General features: G+C 51.5%; 1 protein-coding gene across 2 annotated transcripts in view; it reads right to left on the bottom strand.

Annotated features, from left to right (window-relative positions):
- Positions 1-17,441, bottom strand: part of TFEB (transcription factor EB) — a 54,647-nt gene that overhangs the window by 36,109 nt on the left and 1,097 nt on the right. The window contains exon 1 of one of the 2 annotated variants that reach the window (XM_053905027.1): positions 15,693-16,023. The exons of the other annotated variant lie outside the window; for it this stretch is intronic. The gene's annotated coding sequence lies outside the window, so the exon portion shown is untranslated. Of the gene's footprint in view, positions 1-15,692; positions 16,024-17,441 lie in introns of those variants that run through there. 2 annotated transcript variants of the gene reach the window in all.

The following is a 17,441-nucleotide window of genomic DNA, read 5'->3' as shown; positions in this document are numbered from 1 at the left end:
ATCTATGATCCTTCTGGCAAGCATGCAAGTCTTTTAATATTTTTGACAAACTCCCCAGATCAAATTCTAAATAAAGTCTTTTTGACTTCAAACTGACTTTGGGACTTTCCAGAGGGTCTCTGGAACATCTGAAAGATTCATTCTTTCTCTCTCTCTCTTTTTTTTAAACAAACAAAAACAATTACAACAAAACCTAAGAGGTGGTGGGAGGGAATTTTAAACTAATTAGACCTACTTGTTATGTTAAATCACGTGGGAAGCATTCTCAAATAAAATTAAGCCTTCTTTATGTTGTATTTGTATAGGAATATGTTTTAGGTGTTCCAGAAATTGTATAAAATTCCTAGAAATCTGATATGTCCTAATATAGTCTAATTCTAGCTATTATCATAAGATTTATGTCTCAGCAATAACCAACTATCCTTGTCAAGAACATTGTAATGAGGGGCGCCTGGGTGGCGCAGTCGGTTAAGCGTCCGACTTCAGCCAGGTCACGATCTCACGGTCCGTGAGTTCGAGCCCCGCGTCAGGCTCTGGGCTGATGGCTCAGAGCCTGGAGCCTATTTCCGATTCTGTGTCTCCCTCTCTCTCTGTCCCTCCCCCGTTCATGCTCTGTCTCTCTCTGTCCCAAAAATAAATAAACGTTGAAAAAAAAAAATTTAAAAAACAACAACAAAAAAAAAAAAGAACATTGTAATGAGCTCTCATCGGATCTTTAACCATAGGCATTTTTAAGTCTTGTCAGTTATATAAGTTCTTGTTTTATTCTGATACTTTTACAAAGGTGTTTCATTTTCAGAAAGATTCATGGAAGGGACTCTGACAAGTACTCTAGAATACGGTTTTCTACTAACCTTCAGATCATACCCCTGAACTGGGTTAGAACTGACAGAACTCTGGGGCACCCACGTGGCTCAGATGGTTGAGTGTCTGATTCTTGATTTCGGCTCAGGTCATGATCTCACGGTTCGCGAGTTTGACCCCTGTGTCAGGCTCTGTACTGACAGCGCAGAGCCTGCGTGGGATTCTCTCTGCCTCTGTCTCTCTCTGCCTCTCTCTCTCTCTCTCTCTCTCAAAATAAATAAATAAATAAATAAATAAATAAATAAATAAATAAATAAATGTTTTTTTAAAAAAGTAATTGACAGAACTCTAAGGAAAAACTGGATTCAAAAAATTGTTAACAAAAGGTCAATATCAACAAGGATTAATTACATGAAACGGAATTAACTGATAAAGATGATTATAATTTTTATAACTGTTTACTTAAAACATTGTTGGATCTTTAATGCTTATTTTTTCCAGATTTAAAAAAAACACACTTTTTTTCTCTTAAGCTAACCATGACTTACAGCAATTTGGTAAATTATACTTTTGTAATTAGAATTGAAACGTTTACCTTTTTCTCCCTATCTGACGTCTCCAGACTTCGAAAACTCTTAGTATTTTTATTTTCATGACAATATAGCTATTTACACAAGGTCAATAAAAATCTATTCTCCTAGTAACAAGACGCAATTGGAAACATTGGCTTTGGAAACCAAGGCTTTGACTGGAACGTCATATTTGAGGGAGAAATGCACAAACTGGATATGACCAGAGAGCTTTAAGGAACTAAGGTTGACTTTATAGAGCCCATAAAGCCCCTTGGAAAAATCAGCCTGGTATCGTGCTTACAGGGTTCCCAGCAGCCTCACCAGGTGAGTAAGGAAAGTCACTTCCTGGCAGGTGCAAAAACCTCACTATATTTGAGGGAGTTGGAGAAAAGAGGAATTCACCTAAATCTCGAGTGACTGCAGGAAAAGCTTGATGACAAGTCCTGGACTCAGCTTCCCAGCCTCAAGAGGCTTTTAAAAGTCCAACCTGAGATTCCTTGTGAGAAGTTCCTACAAAGCATATGAAAAGATGCTATACAGTCAATTGCAATTCTTGTTGTATTTATATAAATAAGTTAAATTCACTAAACCTCAGCCTATTTTGCAAACAAATTTGATGATCTTTGATAGAAATGGGGGTAACTGTAGAGAAAAAAAGTTGTTTCAACGAAAAATTATAGTACACTTTTTGGATATCAGGTTCTAGTGCTGTTAATTATCAATGAAGTCTTGTTTTCTACCCATAGAACAACGGGATTCTGAATTCTAGTTTCCTCCAATATTTGGCTACCGCTTTCCAAACTAACGCTCCCAAGTTTCTTCTACACTTAACATAGAATCGCTAAAAGCAAAAGCTGCTCTCTTCCCTTCAGCCCTGCAGAGTGTGAACAACTTGATAGAAACTTCAGAGAAATCACCACAACAGCTCATGTGCCTATTGCTGAGGGCGCCATGCAGAAAAGATCACCGGAGACTTTCAAACTGCAAACCAGGAAAATCTGTCAGATTGCCACTGTCTGCTCTCACTCCATCTGAAGAGGCTTTGAGCCTGACATCCAGAAATCTCAGCTGGCTGCCTTCAGAACTCACAAACTGGGATCATAGTCTGCTCTGATCATTAACCTTGGTTTTTCTTTTCTGTCCATAAAAGTGCCTTATTAAACACCTGATTTCTCACACAACATAGGCCTAACTTTGGGAGCCCAGGTGCATCACCACCCCCTAAAAGGAAACAACCATTTAAATGAACTGATCTGTTTCCAAGACTAAAACATTAACTCAGTGAAACAATGGGGCACTCCACCGGCTCAGCTTTTCGACCGTGAAACTTCTTGAAGTTTCATAGGTGAAAATGAAGAGGAACAAAATATGCCACCCCAAAACAGGCCACTCTGGCATCTTGATTATGTTGAATTAAAGTTACTCAAGGAACAGCGGTGCAAGAAGGACACTCTGACCCTCCTTCGTGCCTGTGGGAGCAGGAAATAACCCCCCCCACCCCGTGTGAAAGGTGCCCTCCCTGTACCAAGAGGCAGAGAGATATCCTCATCACCAGAAACAGGGAATTCGGGGCCAAGAAGGCTATATAAACAACCCTTGTTACTTCTTTGCTAATTAGCTCCCCCAAGCCCAAACCTCTTTCTTTTGTCCATTCTTCACAAATGTATTGTTGCTTTGTCCAAATGGTATAAAAGCTGCCTGCTTTGGTCGCTTCTTTGAGCCTCCTATCTTTGGGGATCTTGTTCACACAAAAATTAAATGTTCTTCTGGTGATCTATCTTGTGTTCATTTAATTATTAGGCTAGCCAAAGAAGCTAGAAGGGAAGAAGGGAAAAGTCCTCCCCTTCCCCCAGCCCAAGGAAGGAAGGGGTCAGTACCCTGTGTCACACAACCGGCCCAGGGTCACCCAGCAGGTTATTGCTGCCAGCAGGAGTGGTGATGAAGCAGATGGTACTTACTGGGACCCTCATCATGTGCCACGGGCCACCTCCATTATCTCACATAATTCTTACAACCACCCTTGAGTAAAGCCCTGATGTAATCCCCAGCTCTCAGAGCAAGAAACTAATGGCCAAAGAGATTCAGTCACTTGTGTCCAAGGTCACACAGCTCGTCAGTGGTACCACCCAAATTTCAACCCTGACAGCCTGAATCCACAACTCACACCCAAGGCCCAGCTCTGTCACTCACTCTCACCTTGGGTGAGAGGCTCAACCATTCTGGGCCTCAGTTTCCTCAGCTATAAAACGGGATAACAGAAAGACCTGTGTATCAGATCTTATTGTGTAGATTGTATTTGCAAATATACAAAAGGGCTTAACACAGCGCCTAAGAGCAGGTGCTCAATATATATGAGCTACCATTAAACACCATATTCCACCGTGGGACCTCACGCCTGAGCCTCTGGGCTCTGGCCACAGCAGGCTGGAAGCCACCCATGGCTTCCTGGAACTTGGCCTCTGCCAGTCAGTCCCAGAGCACTGCCCCCCTCACCTGGCAATACAGACTTCCAAGCTGGGGCTCCCAGGGGACCTCGTGTAGGGGAGGACTCCGGAAACCGGGGTTCCCAGACCCAGGTCAAACCTGGGTCTCATCCTCTGAGGTTCCTAAAAGGCCACCTCCCCGTCAGAACTAGGGATAGTCCCAGCTCACCACAGGTCACAGGCCTCTCCCGATCACAGCCCCATGGCCCCAGGTCACAGGGTGGGGAGGTGGGGGCTCTCCAGTCAGGCAGCTGATGTCCTCATGACCTTCCCCAGCTCTCTCAGCCTTAGAGATAACACTGACAACCCACCCAGAGCCCTTCACGCTTCCTACAGCCACCTCATCCACAATAGGTCACAAGATTAGCATCACCAACCAGAGGGCCAGCTGCTCAAGGGTTAGTATGCCCACTTTACAGATGAAGAAACTGAGGCCCTGGCTGACCCTGGGCAGGTATCTAAGTAATAGACTTCTGGCCCATGGACCAGGGCTCAGGGCTGACTTATCCAGGTTCCAGGTCAGACTCACTCAAGCCAGCTGGGGAAGCAGAAGGGAGAAGGCTCAGGAGGCTCCCAAGGTCCAGGGGAAGGAGGAAATGGCTAAGTCATGGGCCTTGGGGCTCACTGAGTCATTGTAGATCCTGTGAGTCTTGGCAATTGGAGGATCATCAATAACCCTGAGTCCTCCTCTGCCCACCCTGCCACGGCCAGAGGAGACAGGCACAGCCCTTGTCCAGTGCTCTGGGATGACCTCCACCCAGCCCTGTGTTCTAGCTAGCACAGGCACCTGCATGGGTCTGGTCCTACAGCCCTCCATTGACTGGGAGCCTCCACCTGCCAACGAGGCTCTCTAGCTCCAGACCCCGAGTCAACCATTCACCCCGGCCATTGTCACCCCATACCGTCCCCATCCACTGCTTGTCATCACCCAGAGAGCCCTCCCCAACCAGCTCCCCCTCTGCCTCTGCTGACCCCCACAGGGCCCGCTCCCTCACAAATGCCATGCTAAGAAGTGGACCCAGAATCTTAGTCTGGCCCCCAGAATGTGGTGTACTCAGTAGGTGCCCCATAAGCATTGCACAAGAGGGAGATAATCTCAAAGGAGGTGACCCCAAATACCACGATCTACAGAAAAATATATCTTATTTGGCCCAGTACACACACACACACACACACACACACACACACACACACACCCCTAGCACATATACCCATGCACGTGAACACAAAATAAAAAAGTTAGACAACACTTGCCAATACTGTGCAAAACACTTGGATGTTCTCTTTATTCTTTGTTATTAAAAAAAAAAAGACCCCCTAAGCTGACTTCATGGCCAGAAATTAGGGTCCAATTAATGGCCTTGATCCACAGTCCAAATTATAGCCCTCTCGGGATATCCATGTGGCCTAAACTCCCGGCCCAGCACATGGCCGTCTCTACAACAGGTGTCTAATAAAGTCATCCATTCGTCAGACTCACTCTGGGCCAGGCCTGTGCTAAGCACTTTACACGGCATCTCATTTCTCCTCGTCATCACCCTGAGAAGTAGGGACACTTACCACGCCCATTCTGCACGTGAAGAAACGGAGGCCCAACGTCACACAGTAAATGGCTCAGGCAGAATTCAAAGCCAGGTGTATCTGAGTCTGGAGCCACATTCACCTCCCACCACACCGCCCACCCACTGAAGGTCTTCAGCCCCTCTCTCAAGTCCACACACTGGCAGGAGGGACATCCGAGGAAGTCCACTCCAATGCCAACTTCTAAAAAGCAATTCCCTGTGTTAACTCAACTCTATATTAGTTGACTACCTGATCGGAGACTGGCCGGAGCCCACAGGCCTGGCGGCCAGGCTTCTCACCTTCACAGCCGACCCTGCTCCCTCCTCCCAACCCACTTCGGGCAGAACCCAGGAAAGGGGCTGGGCTGGGGGCTGTGGATCTGACTCAGGGCTCCCATGGACCATTCTGCTGTCCCTCCTCACTGATATCACTTGCCCTGCGGCAAGTCACCGGACCCCTCCCTCTGTGCCTCCATGTCCCCATCTGTGAAATGGGGTAATGACAGCACCCACCCTATTGGGTGACTATGAGGGCTCAAGGGGCTGATGCCGGTCAAGCACTTGGCACAGTACCTGAAATGAAGTAAGGCCTGGGAAATGTGAGCTCTTATTATCATCGTCCCTGGTGCCAGCTCAAATCCCTGCCATCAAAAATAGTCACATGAACACTGGGCAGTTTTTTGCTGTTTACAAACATGCTTGGGTACCAGGAAAGCGTCTGCCTATGCGGAGCCCTTACTTGCTGGGTTCCAGGCGCTGCTCTGAGCACTCTACATGAATTAGGTCTTTTAATCCCCAGAACGGACCCACATGGTAGGCGTTATAATTGTCACCTCTGTTTTACAGATGAGTAAACTGAGGCACCAAGAGGCTAAGTAGCTTACCAGGATCACATAGCTGCAGAGTGGCAGGGTCAGAATTCGAACCCAGGGGGACCAGCAGAGTGTCTGTTCCCAATCCCTGAGGCAAGGAGGTATTTACTGTGGCCTCACCCGAGCCTCAAAATGAGCTTGGAGATGTGAGGACGAGGCAGGGAGTGCTTAAACTGCCCAGGGCTGCCCAGCTCCTCAGAAGTGGGGCTGGCAGCCAGCTCCTCTGAATCCTGGTTTCCCACACTTTCCACCATCCCCATTCCCCCCAAGCCTGGCCCAGGGACCCCTCCTTTGTGCCACCTGCTTCCCCAACCCCGAACCTACTCGGTATCTCCCGTTCCTCTTCGAAAGATACCCCAATGCCAGTTCAGCCCTTGGGGCCTCATCCCCACTCACTTACCTCCCCAAAGACACAACACACAACACACACACACACACACACACACACACACACACACACACACACACACACACATTCATGTGCACATACTACCTCAGACCTGGGAGACGGAAGTCCCCTGGAAGGAGGCCCCCTGGAAAGCTCAGCAACTTGGGGGGCCAGAGCCCAGGCCCGTGCCCCTGCCCCGGCACAGGCCCCAGTTTCCTCATTTTCCCCAGTGCTGTTTCTCACCCAGCCCCCTGCACCTCAGCCTGAGAGGAAGTTGCACAATCCCCTGGGAGCTGCAAGCGTGGCCGAGGATTACTCACGGCGCAGAGGGGAACCGCACGCCCGCCCGGAAAGGCTTCATATACCCACAAGACTACCCAACACAGACGGGCTCCCAGCTCCATCTCACCCCATCTCCCCCACTCTGGGCTCCAGGACCCCTACAGTGCGCTCCCTCCTCCCAGACTGAGCCTCTGACAGCCCCCCACTACCCACACAGCCTGGCCTCAAAATGCATAGGCCCTGCTGCACCTGCCCCGCCCCCCACCTGAGATGGAGAGGCACAGAGCGGGGAGAATTTTCAGGAAGCCTACTAGGTCCAATGCAAGCCCAGCCCTAACCTATACACCCTCCCAGCCCTTCCTGGAGACCTGTACTCTCTTAGCCCAAAGCCCCACGGTCCACCACCATCCGGACTGGCCACATATCTGCCACCTTGGTCCTGGGCCTTCCCAGGGCTTCCAGACACCCAGTTCACAGTCTTGCTATATAGCCCCACCTTGAAATGGACCCTGAGACCAAGGTTATTCTATGAAGTTCTGGGAAGATAGGAGCCGCCATACAATTTTCACTTGTGACAAAATGTTCTTGCTCAACACGTGACTTCAGGAGTTCCTCACGCCCAAAGTACTTCTCTCACAGCCTGTCAAAGAAACTTGACATTTCACTAGCGCTTCTTTCTGGTGTCTAAGGGAGTCCCACCTTTGATAGGTAACATTCCTTGCCAAGAAAGCCTGGCAATTATTAAGCCATTGTCAGTCACCTAGACTTCAGGTGGATGAGTTTACTAGACCCTTTCAATGAGAGTATGTTTCAGGAAGAGGCACCTCAGTAGGAAGAAGATCAGGCTGGCTGTGACCCCTGGAGAAGGCAGGAGATGCCACTAAGGTGAAGCGCGCCCCAGAACAGGGAGGTCAGAGGGGCCCAGGGAGCTCTGACCCAGACTCTGACCCAACCCTGGGTCCTCTCTGGCATAACAACTCTGGAAGGGCACAGACGGTGAGCAGGAGACGGGCCTGGGTGTGCAGAGCCCCCAAGAATGACCTCTGACTCCCATCCCTTATGGCCCAGACTTACAACGGGGCCTCAGATAAAGAGTATGATAGGCACCTCTTATCACCCCACACAACCTTGGACTCCCACCCGGCTCAGGACAAAGTCAGAAATGGTTTTACCTGGGCCCCAGGGCTCCCCCAGAGAGCCCCTCATTTCTGCTGCCCTCATCAAAAAGGCTGGAGCCCTCAGGGCGGTTCCCCTACAGCCCTGAGGCCTGGAATAGCAGGAACCAGGGCGAGCCCACAGCTGGTCACCTGACACCTCCAGTTCAGGGGACGGGGAGCACAGTCAAGGGGGAGGGGCTGGGACCACAAAGAAAACAACCAGCACAGGCCCCTTTGCAGGGATGCTTCCCAAAGTGTCTACACAGCCACCCTCCCCTGAGTCCTGACCACAGCCTCAGGAAGGGGCGGGGGCAGGACCCCTCGCCACCCTCATTTTCCCTATGAGGCTTGAAGCACTGAAGTAGCTTCCCCAAAGCCATGTAGCAAGTTTATGGCAAATCTCAGTTCCTGGCTCTGTTCCCAGATCAGAATTTCTCAACCTCAACACTGACACTCTGGGGCCAGATAAGTCCTTGTAGGGGGCTGCCCGGGGCATTGTAAGATATTTAGCAGCATCCCAGGCTTCTACCCATTAAGTGCCAGCAGCATTTCCTGAGTTGTGACAGCTAAAAATGTCATCAGACATTGCCAAATGTCCCCTAGGAGGCAAAATCGCCCCCCGGTAGAGAACTATTGCCCTAGGGGACCCGGAAGGATAGGCACCTGCCAATTCTAAGTTGCATGGTATCTTCTGAGGGCTCTAGCCCTATAGCCTTCCTCCTCCTTGGCCAGATGTGTTGGGCAAGAGGGCCTGAGTACTCTGTGAGCTTAGTACCCTCTGGGCAGAGGCTGCCCCATTGCGGGTCTCCTCTGAAGACCATCTTCCTACCCCTCCAACCTCCAGCCCTTCGCTGGCATTCAGTATTATAATAGTCTTTCGGCTATTTTGGTCACAAACTCTTATGAGGAAAAAATGATGGGCACCCCCAGTGCCTGCTTCTTTCCTCGCAAACTGCTTATAAATACCAACGTATGGATATATCGTGCGGGTCAGCAAGCATCCACAAAAACAGATCTACAAAACAGATGAGAAGGGGGAGTGAGATGAGAAGTGATACCCATGATGAGCTTCTGTTATGCACTCACCAGCACGACAGCCATTAAGCAGTCCGCCAACACCAAGTGTTGGCGACAATATGGAGAAACGGGAACTCTCAGGTGCCACTGGTGAGGAATAAATTGGTACAACCACTTAACAGAACATTTCCGAAAGGTGAAATATGCATTGTACACCCTGTGCTCTAGCAATTGCACTCGGGGTTATCGGCCCTCTGGAGAAGGGTACGCACCGACGCACCAGGAAACACGTACAAGGATAGTCTTAACAGTAGCGCTCACGGTAGCCAAGGAAGGAAAGCAAACCAAATGCCCGCAAGTGGCAGGACAGATGCAAACACGGTGGCAAGTGCATGCCGTGGAATGAACTGCGTGTACAGCCGTGAACGTGAGCTCCGCGGAGCAACGTGGGTGAACTTCACAAACGCACTGAGTGGACAAGACACAACATTAGAGAACATGTCCAGCGTCGTTCTGGCTGTATCAAATTCAAAATCAGGCAAAGCTACACTCTTTTGATAAAGATTGCAGACATCAGTGGCTACGTGATAAGGAAAAGCAATTACTGATTACCAGAAAGATCAGGATAGTGGTTACCTCGGGGGGAAGGGGTTGTGACAGAGGCGAGGCTCACCAGCTGATTTTGGAGTGCGGGCTGCGTTCTGTTTCTTCACTGGGGTGGTGGCTGCCTGGGTGTTCACTTTTACAATGACTTATTACGGTGTGCATGTATGTTTACGTGCTTATCAGCACTCGTGGTGTATTTCACAATAAAAGGGGGAGACAAGGGTGGGATGTAAATAAACAGAAACAGAAGTTCTACTATTATCTTCTCACACCTGACTTTGAGAACCACTGTACTTAGGCCCCACAAACTGGATGAGAATCTATAGCTAAGTCATGGGGCGGGAGTATCCGGAGATGCTCAGGGCTGTCCGTGGAGGGGCTCCCCCAGCTGGCCAGGGAGCCAGCTCTGGCTCCTTGCATCTCCCCACCACCACTTTGGGGGTGTCCCAGCCACTGCAAGCCCCTGGCTCCTCAAGGGCAGGGGCTACCTCAGGCTGGGTGCCTTCACACCCACCTCACTCTGCCCTGGGTGAGATTCCTCTGGGCACCCCCCTGCCCCCCGACAGCAGGGCTCGGAGATTCACACTGGGAAGGTACTGAAGGAGCCCTCTGAATACACCAAAAGGAGGGAGGCAGAAAAAAGAAATTAAGAGGGAGAGAAGGGGTGAGAGAGCAGGAGAGAGAGACATACATGGAGGGCCAATGTTCCACATGCAGTGGAAGTCAATGGAGGTAGAGAGGGATGAGGACGTGGGGAGCAGAGGAAAGGGGGAAGAAGGCATGATGCTGGAGGCGGGGGGAGCAGAATCACTGCCCCAGGTTCCTGGTCAAGTCTCGGGGCTCAGCAACAGGGAGACCCAAAGAGGTCTGAGTGGTTGGGCCCAACTGAGCACCACATCCCCCATGGCCCAGGGCTTCCGAGTGCAGGTGGGTGGCCAGCCACCTCCCTGTGGCACCTTCCCCCTTGCACTCAGCAGCCACTAGTCCTCCTGGAAGGAAGGACTCTGTCCAGGACTGAGGCTTCCCACGTCTGCAGAGGTGACTCCCAGGTAAGAGGACCCAGGGAGCAACAGAGCTGCCCTTTTGGGGGTCTGGAGGGTGCACAGGGCTGAGCCAAGGTCTCCATGCTTGCATGAGCCCTTTTGTAAACTCTCTAGACCAAGGAAGAATGCTTTCCAGAGCAAAGAGCATACATTCATTTAGTATGTAATTCTGTACTATCTTAACACCAATCTGCTTTTCTCTGTCCTCTGGTTAGTGAAATTCCCAGTGAGGCTGTCAGCTTTGAGGGAGGAGCTGTGTTCTTATTCCCACCCACCCTGCTTGACCAGCACAGTGTTAGCTACCCAGGAGGTGCTTAAGGCCATGGGGTGCCGAAGAGCCTCCCTCACGCTCCCCAGGCCTCAGTCCTCTACTCTCCAAAATATAGGGGTAGTAGTAGCCAGCTGGCTACTAAGCCTCCCAGCCCCACAGCCCCAGTCGGCCCACGGCAAAGCCAGCCAGCACCATGCTTCAGGGGCAGCTGAGAACACACCTGGCTAGAGCCAGGAGAGGACAAGACGCGACAGGGGCGGGACAGGATAGTGTGTCACCTCCTGGCCACTCCATACCTCTGTAGGGGGGCTGGGGCAGGTGCTGTCCCCAAACCAATGATAAACAAGGCAGAGGACAGGCTGTGACTTCCCTTGGCAAACAGGAGAAAACAAACCAGAGCCCCACCCCACAGACCCACTAGTAGAACCAGGGGTGGGGGGTGGGGGAGGGGTTGGCAGTGGGGGAGGGTGGTGAAGGGGGGTTGGGAGGGGTGGGGGGGCAGGGAGGTGCTGTTGGCAAACTCTCTACAGGAAGAGACAGATGGTCAGCCTCAAACCAGAGTGAGGCTGGACCTGGATCCTGGGGAGGGCGGGGGCTGGGGGCAGAGCTCCTTCTTGTTCAGCTATGTACCTGTCCCTGAGTTTTAGTACGTGAAGCTGATACCCTACCTGCAGGGCAGAGACCCTGAGTAAAGCGTTTGTTGTGTCCTCATTTCTGGGCACTTGATGGGGCTCAAGTCACACCCATTCACTCACTCACTCCACAAAGATTTACTGAGCACCCACTGTATACCAGGTTCTCTTCTAAGCACTGGGGATAGGGCACCTCTTCTTGCCTCCCACCGGAGTTTGCCCCCAGCTCGTCCAGCTTCCAAGGAAGGAACTGCCCCAAGAGCCCAGGGGTGAACCCCCAAGGTGGCCTGACTATCTGCTGTCCTGAAGGCCCAAGTCCTCCTAGAAGATGATGGAGACACCCTTACATCCAACAGTGACACCTCCTCCTCCCTCCGCCCTCCCAGCATCTCCAGTCTGAGGAAAGGAGAAGGGAACAGCTGCTTTTTGTGCATGTTTTATCATTTTTTAACTTTTTTTTAACATTTATTTATTTGGGCGGGGAGAGAGAGAGAGAGAGAGAGAGAGAGAGAGAGAGAGAGAGAGCATGAAAAGGGGAGGGGCAGAGAGAGAGGGAGACACAGAATCTGAAGCAGGCTCCAGGCTCCAAGCTGTCAACACAGAGCCTGACGCAGGGCTCGAACCCACGAACCGTGAGGTCATGACCTGGGCTGAAGTTGAACCCTTAACTGAATGAGCTACCCAGGCGTCCCTATCTTTTTTTTTTTTTTTTTTTTTTTTTTTAGCAAGAAACACAATTCAAACAGTGATCCAATACTTGCCCACCATGGGGTAGGAAAGTCAAATAACATGATGGGTGTTTCTACAACCTCATTTCAACAAAGTCAAGGGCCACTCTGGATGCCCACCCCACCCCACCCCGTGTTCCAGCAATGCCACTCTGGCTCCAAGCACTTTTGCAGGAAGGAGCTTTAGACCCTGCCCCGTGTTCTGATGACTCCTGGGGACAGTACTGTCTTTTGTTGTCCACCTCATCCCACCGTATTTAAGCAGCAATGATTTTCTGAGCACTTGTCCCAGAGGGTCTTGTGCCAAGACCACAAGGCTGGACAGTGGTCAGTTTAATGGGAGGTGGGGGCAGGGAGGCAGAGTGGGCAAGGGAGGCCGATTATACCAGGGACTGGCGGTCACCAAACGGTTTCACAGTGGTCCCTGCCTCGTGGGACCTGGCTTCAGAAAGGAGACAGACCTAAGAGGCCCAAAGCAATCAGAGACCCAGGAGACAGAAAGCTCTTGGCTGGGTAGCTACAAAGCAGCGGGTTCTCAGAGTGTGGTCTGGGGACCAGCAACATTAGCATCTATCTCCCAAGGACTCATCCGAAATACAAACTCCAGACCTACTGGAATTTGCAGACCTACTGATTCCAGACCTACTCAGTCAGGAACCCTGGTGGTAAAGCCTAGCGATCTGTGTCTTAACAACTGCTCCAGGCGATTCTGATGCCCAAATTTGAGAGCCACAGCCTTGGAGAAAGGGCATCAGAATCATTTGGGGAATTTTTTAAAACTTTATTTATTTATTTTGAGAGAGAAAGGGAGATCACATGAACAGAGAGGGCAGAGAGAGAGGAGAGAGAGAATCCCAAGCAGGCTCTGCACAAACCATGAGATCATGACCTGAGCTGAAATCAAGAGTCAGGCATTCAACCAACTGAACCACTCAGATACCCCCATTTGGGGAATTTTTAACATATTGATGCCAAGGCTCCTCCTTCAAGAGTCACATGCACTAATATATATATATATATATATATATATATATATATATATATATATATGATGGACCAAGGATTTGGACAGGGGGAGGGGCACAGAGGAGCGTGTATCAGGAGAAGGGACCAGCATGAACAAGGGCTGGGATGAGGAAATATGGACTATGGATTTCTGGCAAGTCTGCTGGAATTAGGGATTAATCCCCATGGCATCACATTTTACTTTAGGGTCTCTGCTATTGGGATAAAAGCCAACAAGGAGGCTTGCCCCCAAGGAAGCTGGAGGGGGGCAGGCATGGTCAGACGTCCCTTCTCCCCTCCTCCTCATGCCCCCACTTAATGTCCAGGAAAGAAAACTGGTGATGACTCTGCCTCTTGCTTCTGCCCCTCTCAGCTACCCTCTGCTGTCACCCCCTGCCCCATCGCCCCACAGCGAAGCACTTCCTGTGGGCACAACAAGTCCCAGATCCTGCCCTGTTGCTGGGATATTATGGCTGCCTTCGGTCACACTGCAGCCAAGGGGATCTGTACATCTGGTGCAGAGGGGAGGAGGGGCAGGTGGCAGAAGTGCAGGGGAAAGCCATGGGTCAGGAATGGGGAGTAAGTGGGCAAGCCAGATGCTACCCAAGGAATCCCCAGGGCCACGGCCAGGGCAGGGCGGGGCAGGGGTGCCAGAGATGCTGCAAGCATTGCCAAGTTCCCTCTGCTACCTTGTCAAATGTAGAGACCAGGTGTGGTCAACAGGGAACAGTGGGGGTTGCAGCCAGGGAAGCCGCAAAGCGCCCCCCGTAAGGCATTTCATTTGAGGATGTCAGATGTGCGGCAGAATCCTGTTTGCAAACCCATAGGTCTTTTTTTTTTTTCTTCACTGGAGCTCTCTATGCCTCCATTTCCTCACTTGGAAATGAGAAATAAAGAAATAAATGAGCCGTAAGAGTCCATTATGATAACACTTTTTTGAGCATGACACCATTCGAGGTCCTGTACATGCAGCGTGCAGCAGAATACTTAGCCCTCACTATAGCACTGTTAGTCTGGGTGTGCAAACAGAGGCACAGCAGGGTTAAGCAGCTCGCCCAGGGCCACACAGCTGGTAAGTGGCAGAGGTGGGATTCCAAGCCAAACAGCCTAGCCCCAGAGCTCATGCTCTTAACAATCTCCTGGCTAGGTGGCACTTAGCTAGTGCTCAGTACATGCTGGCTGTGACTATGTCCCAAGAAAAACTGGCTGGTCACACCACCAGGGCCAGCCTATAGCTACAACTCTACTGAGTGGACTTCAGCAGTACCCCCTACCCCACCCCCCACCATACACACACACACACACACACACACACACACACACACACACACGACACGTCCCTCCCTTTTGGAAGCCTCTCCTGTCCAGGTGCCTTTGCCAAAGATAGGTAGAGGGTTCACATTGGAGGGCACCCCACAGATGATCTAGGTACACAGATGTGGAAACTGAGGCTGAGAGGAGCAGGGACCTGCCCCAGCCACATAGCCTGTCAGTGAGAGGACACCAGTATGCTCACGACTTTGGCTGCGGCTCATTCTCCCTCCATAGCCGCTACAGACTTGTCCCCACATCTGAGTAAACACGTGCCTAGTGAGGGCTTTGCTGTAAGTTAATGTGTGAGGTTACCAAGGAGACCCAGGAAGCCTGGTCTGAACTCCTCTCCCCGGGCGGGTCGGGAGAGCTCTCGGCACAGAACTCTGGTCACCTGTGTCAGCAGCTCAGCAGCACTGCCGGGAGACAGGTGCAGTCCTGGGGCAGAGGCCTCAGCAAGCTCCCACCCCTGCTCAGAGCAGGACACCCTGTTGGGGAAGAGAAGGTTGCCAGACCACCCTCTGCCCACCTTTTCGGACAGAACGCCTAAGAAACCCTGAAGTGGTCTTCTTTAGAGATTGAGAACATGGATTTTGGAGTCACTTGGGCCCAGGTTAGAATCTCTACCACTCTGAAGCTGTGTGACTTCAGGCAACTTGCTTAACTTCTCTGAATCTATGTAATGAAAACAATCATCCCTACTTCGTTCCAAAGAGCAAACACACAATATAAATGTTGGCAACTATTGTTTATAACTTTATTAGGATATTGTTCTATTAGAGCATAGAGACGAGATGAATATTCTAATATAATATCGTGTGATATTCTCATAGACACACACGTACACAATTCATCTGTACACATGTATCTAGATACCTAGAATCTCATAACCACACACACAAAACTCATATCAATCTCACTCACCCACAATGGAACACACAGCAACCCTATGGACTCACCATGTACCAGGCACTGCTCCACCCTGAATCCTCACAAGAGCCCAGAAGGAGCATGTGTTTGTCTCTCTCTTTTTTCAGATGAGGATATACACCTTACATGCATATGCACTTGCTGCATCCTGGGACGTGGACACTTCTGGCAGCACTAGAAATCCCGAACTCCCTCCCTCTGGAGCAGAGGAGGTCAACCCAATTTCCACGGTCATCTCCAGGGCAGCCCCAAGCTGGGCCCCAAGTGCTGACTGCCCTCCATCCCTAGGACAAAGGCCCAACCTGGCTTTCATGCCAGCTGCGGTTGGGGAACCCCCCTGCTGCCTGCTGCCAGCAGAAACCAAGTTGACTTTGAAAAGGAAGAGACAGAAGCCAGGGGGTGGCTGAGCCACTCCCTGTGGGGGCAGGTGCTAAGTAACTCTATAAACTCCAGCTAATGATACAATTACAGCCATAAACAAAGCTCCAAGAGGAATCAGGGCCAGAAGCCAGACCCTCAAAGGACAGCCAGGCCTGAAGGGTGGGAGGCTGAAAGGGGGCCTCAATGGCAATGGAGGTGGGCATTGGGTATCCCAGCATCCCAGGCCCCTGGATGGGCTCCTGCCTGCCCTAGCCCACCCCCTGTGACTGTGACTGTGAGTCACCCTGCCATCGGAAGCCCGGCTAGTTTTCCATGAATGTAGTGTTCACCTGAGGGGATGTCCCCTGCCCCATGCCCTGCACCACTTCCGTGGGAGCTGGAATAGGATTCTGATTTGTCTGCACCTCGCAGAGGGCAAACTAGCACTGTAGCTGTAACAGGCCTTGTAAACTGTAAGTAACGTTGGCCCCCTTCCAGAGAAGCAAGCACAGAGTCACCCAAACGGCACTTCATTTACACTTTCTGGTTCCCAGTTCTTCCACCCCAGCAGCCGGGGGCGGGGGGGGGGGGGGCAGGCAGAAAGAAGGTGGCCAAGTAAATTGCTTTTACCCATGACTGGGTAAACTGAGGCATGGCACCAGCATACCAGCAGACTACCACGCAGGACTCTCCCCTCCACTGTGTCTAAGACTGGCCTTTATCGCTGGCATCTCTCCCCCAGACTGTGATCTGCCTGAGGGCAGGGCCTAGAGGCTGTCCACCAGGCTGGGCACGGAGAAAGCCTCAGCGCGAACAGGCTAAGGAGCCAAGAACTACGTTCTGATCTGAGCCAACCGCATCTGGCCGCCCAAGAGGAAACCAGAGCTACCTCCTCCCCCCACCCCAAGAATTGCCAGGTCTTGGGCCAGTGGAATCTTGGACCGGGAGGGTGCAGGGGCCCGAGCCCACATCGGAGAAGTATCACTAAGGGCCTGCATCGGCCTTGCCCCTTCCCTGCTCAACTAAGACCCCTCACTCAGGGTGGGGTCTGGGCGGCAGTTAACACTTCTCCAGCGGACGCAAAGCCAAAGAAAGCACCGCATTCAACGCCAGTCCGAAACCATTCGCGCCGAACAGTCCCCAGAACAGACCGGCGAGAGACTCCCGGCTGGAGTGGACTGTGATGGGAAGGGCTCCGCGGTGAGCGGCCGCCAGAGAGCGGGGAGGGGACCTCCGGGCAGTGCGGACGCGCGTGCAGACGAGCCCCGCCCCGGGCGCCCTCCCTTCTTCCCCCCTGTGCGCGGGGCTGGGGCACGCCAGGCGGCTGCGGCGCGAACCTGCTCGCGCAAACCGGAGCAGCTCGGGGCAGCCGTGCGTGAAGCCAGAACCCCTGGCCGAGAAGGGGCCAAGGGGCGGGA

Source organism: Panthera pardus, unplaced genomic scaffold, assembly GCF_024362965.1.
Source record: "Panthera pardus isolate Hobbes unplaced genomic scaffold, ASM2436296v1 HiC_scaffold_17, whole genome shotgun sequence".
Taxonomy (NCBI): domain Eukaryota; kingdom Metazoa; phylum Chordata; class Mammalia; order Carnivora; family Felidae; genus Panthera; species Panthera pardus.
Note: the sequence above shows the minus strand (reverse complement) of the source record. Positions and strands in the feature narration are given on the sequence as shown.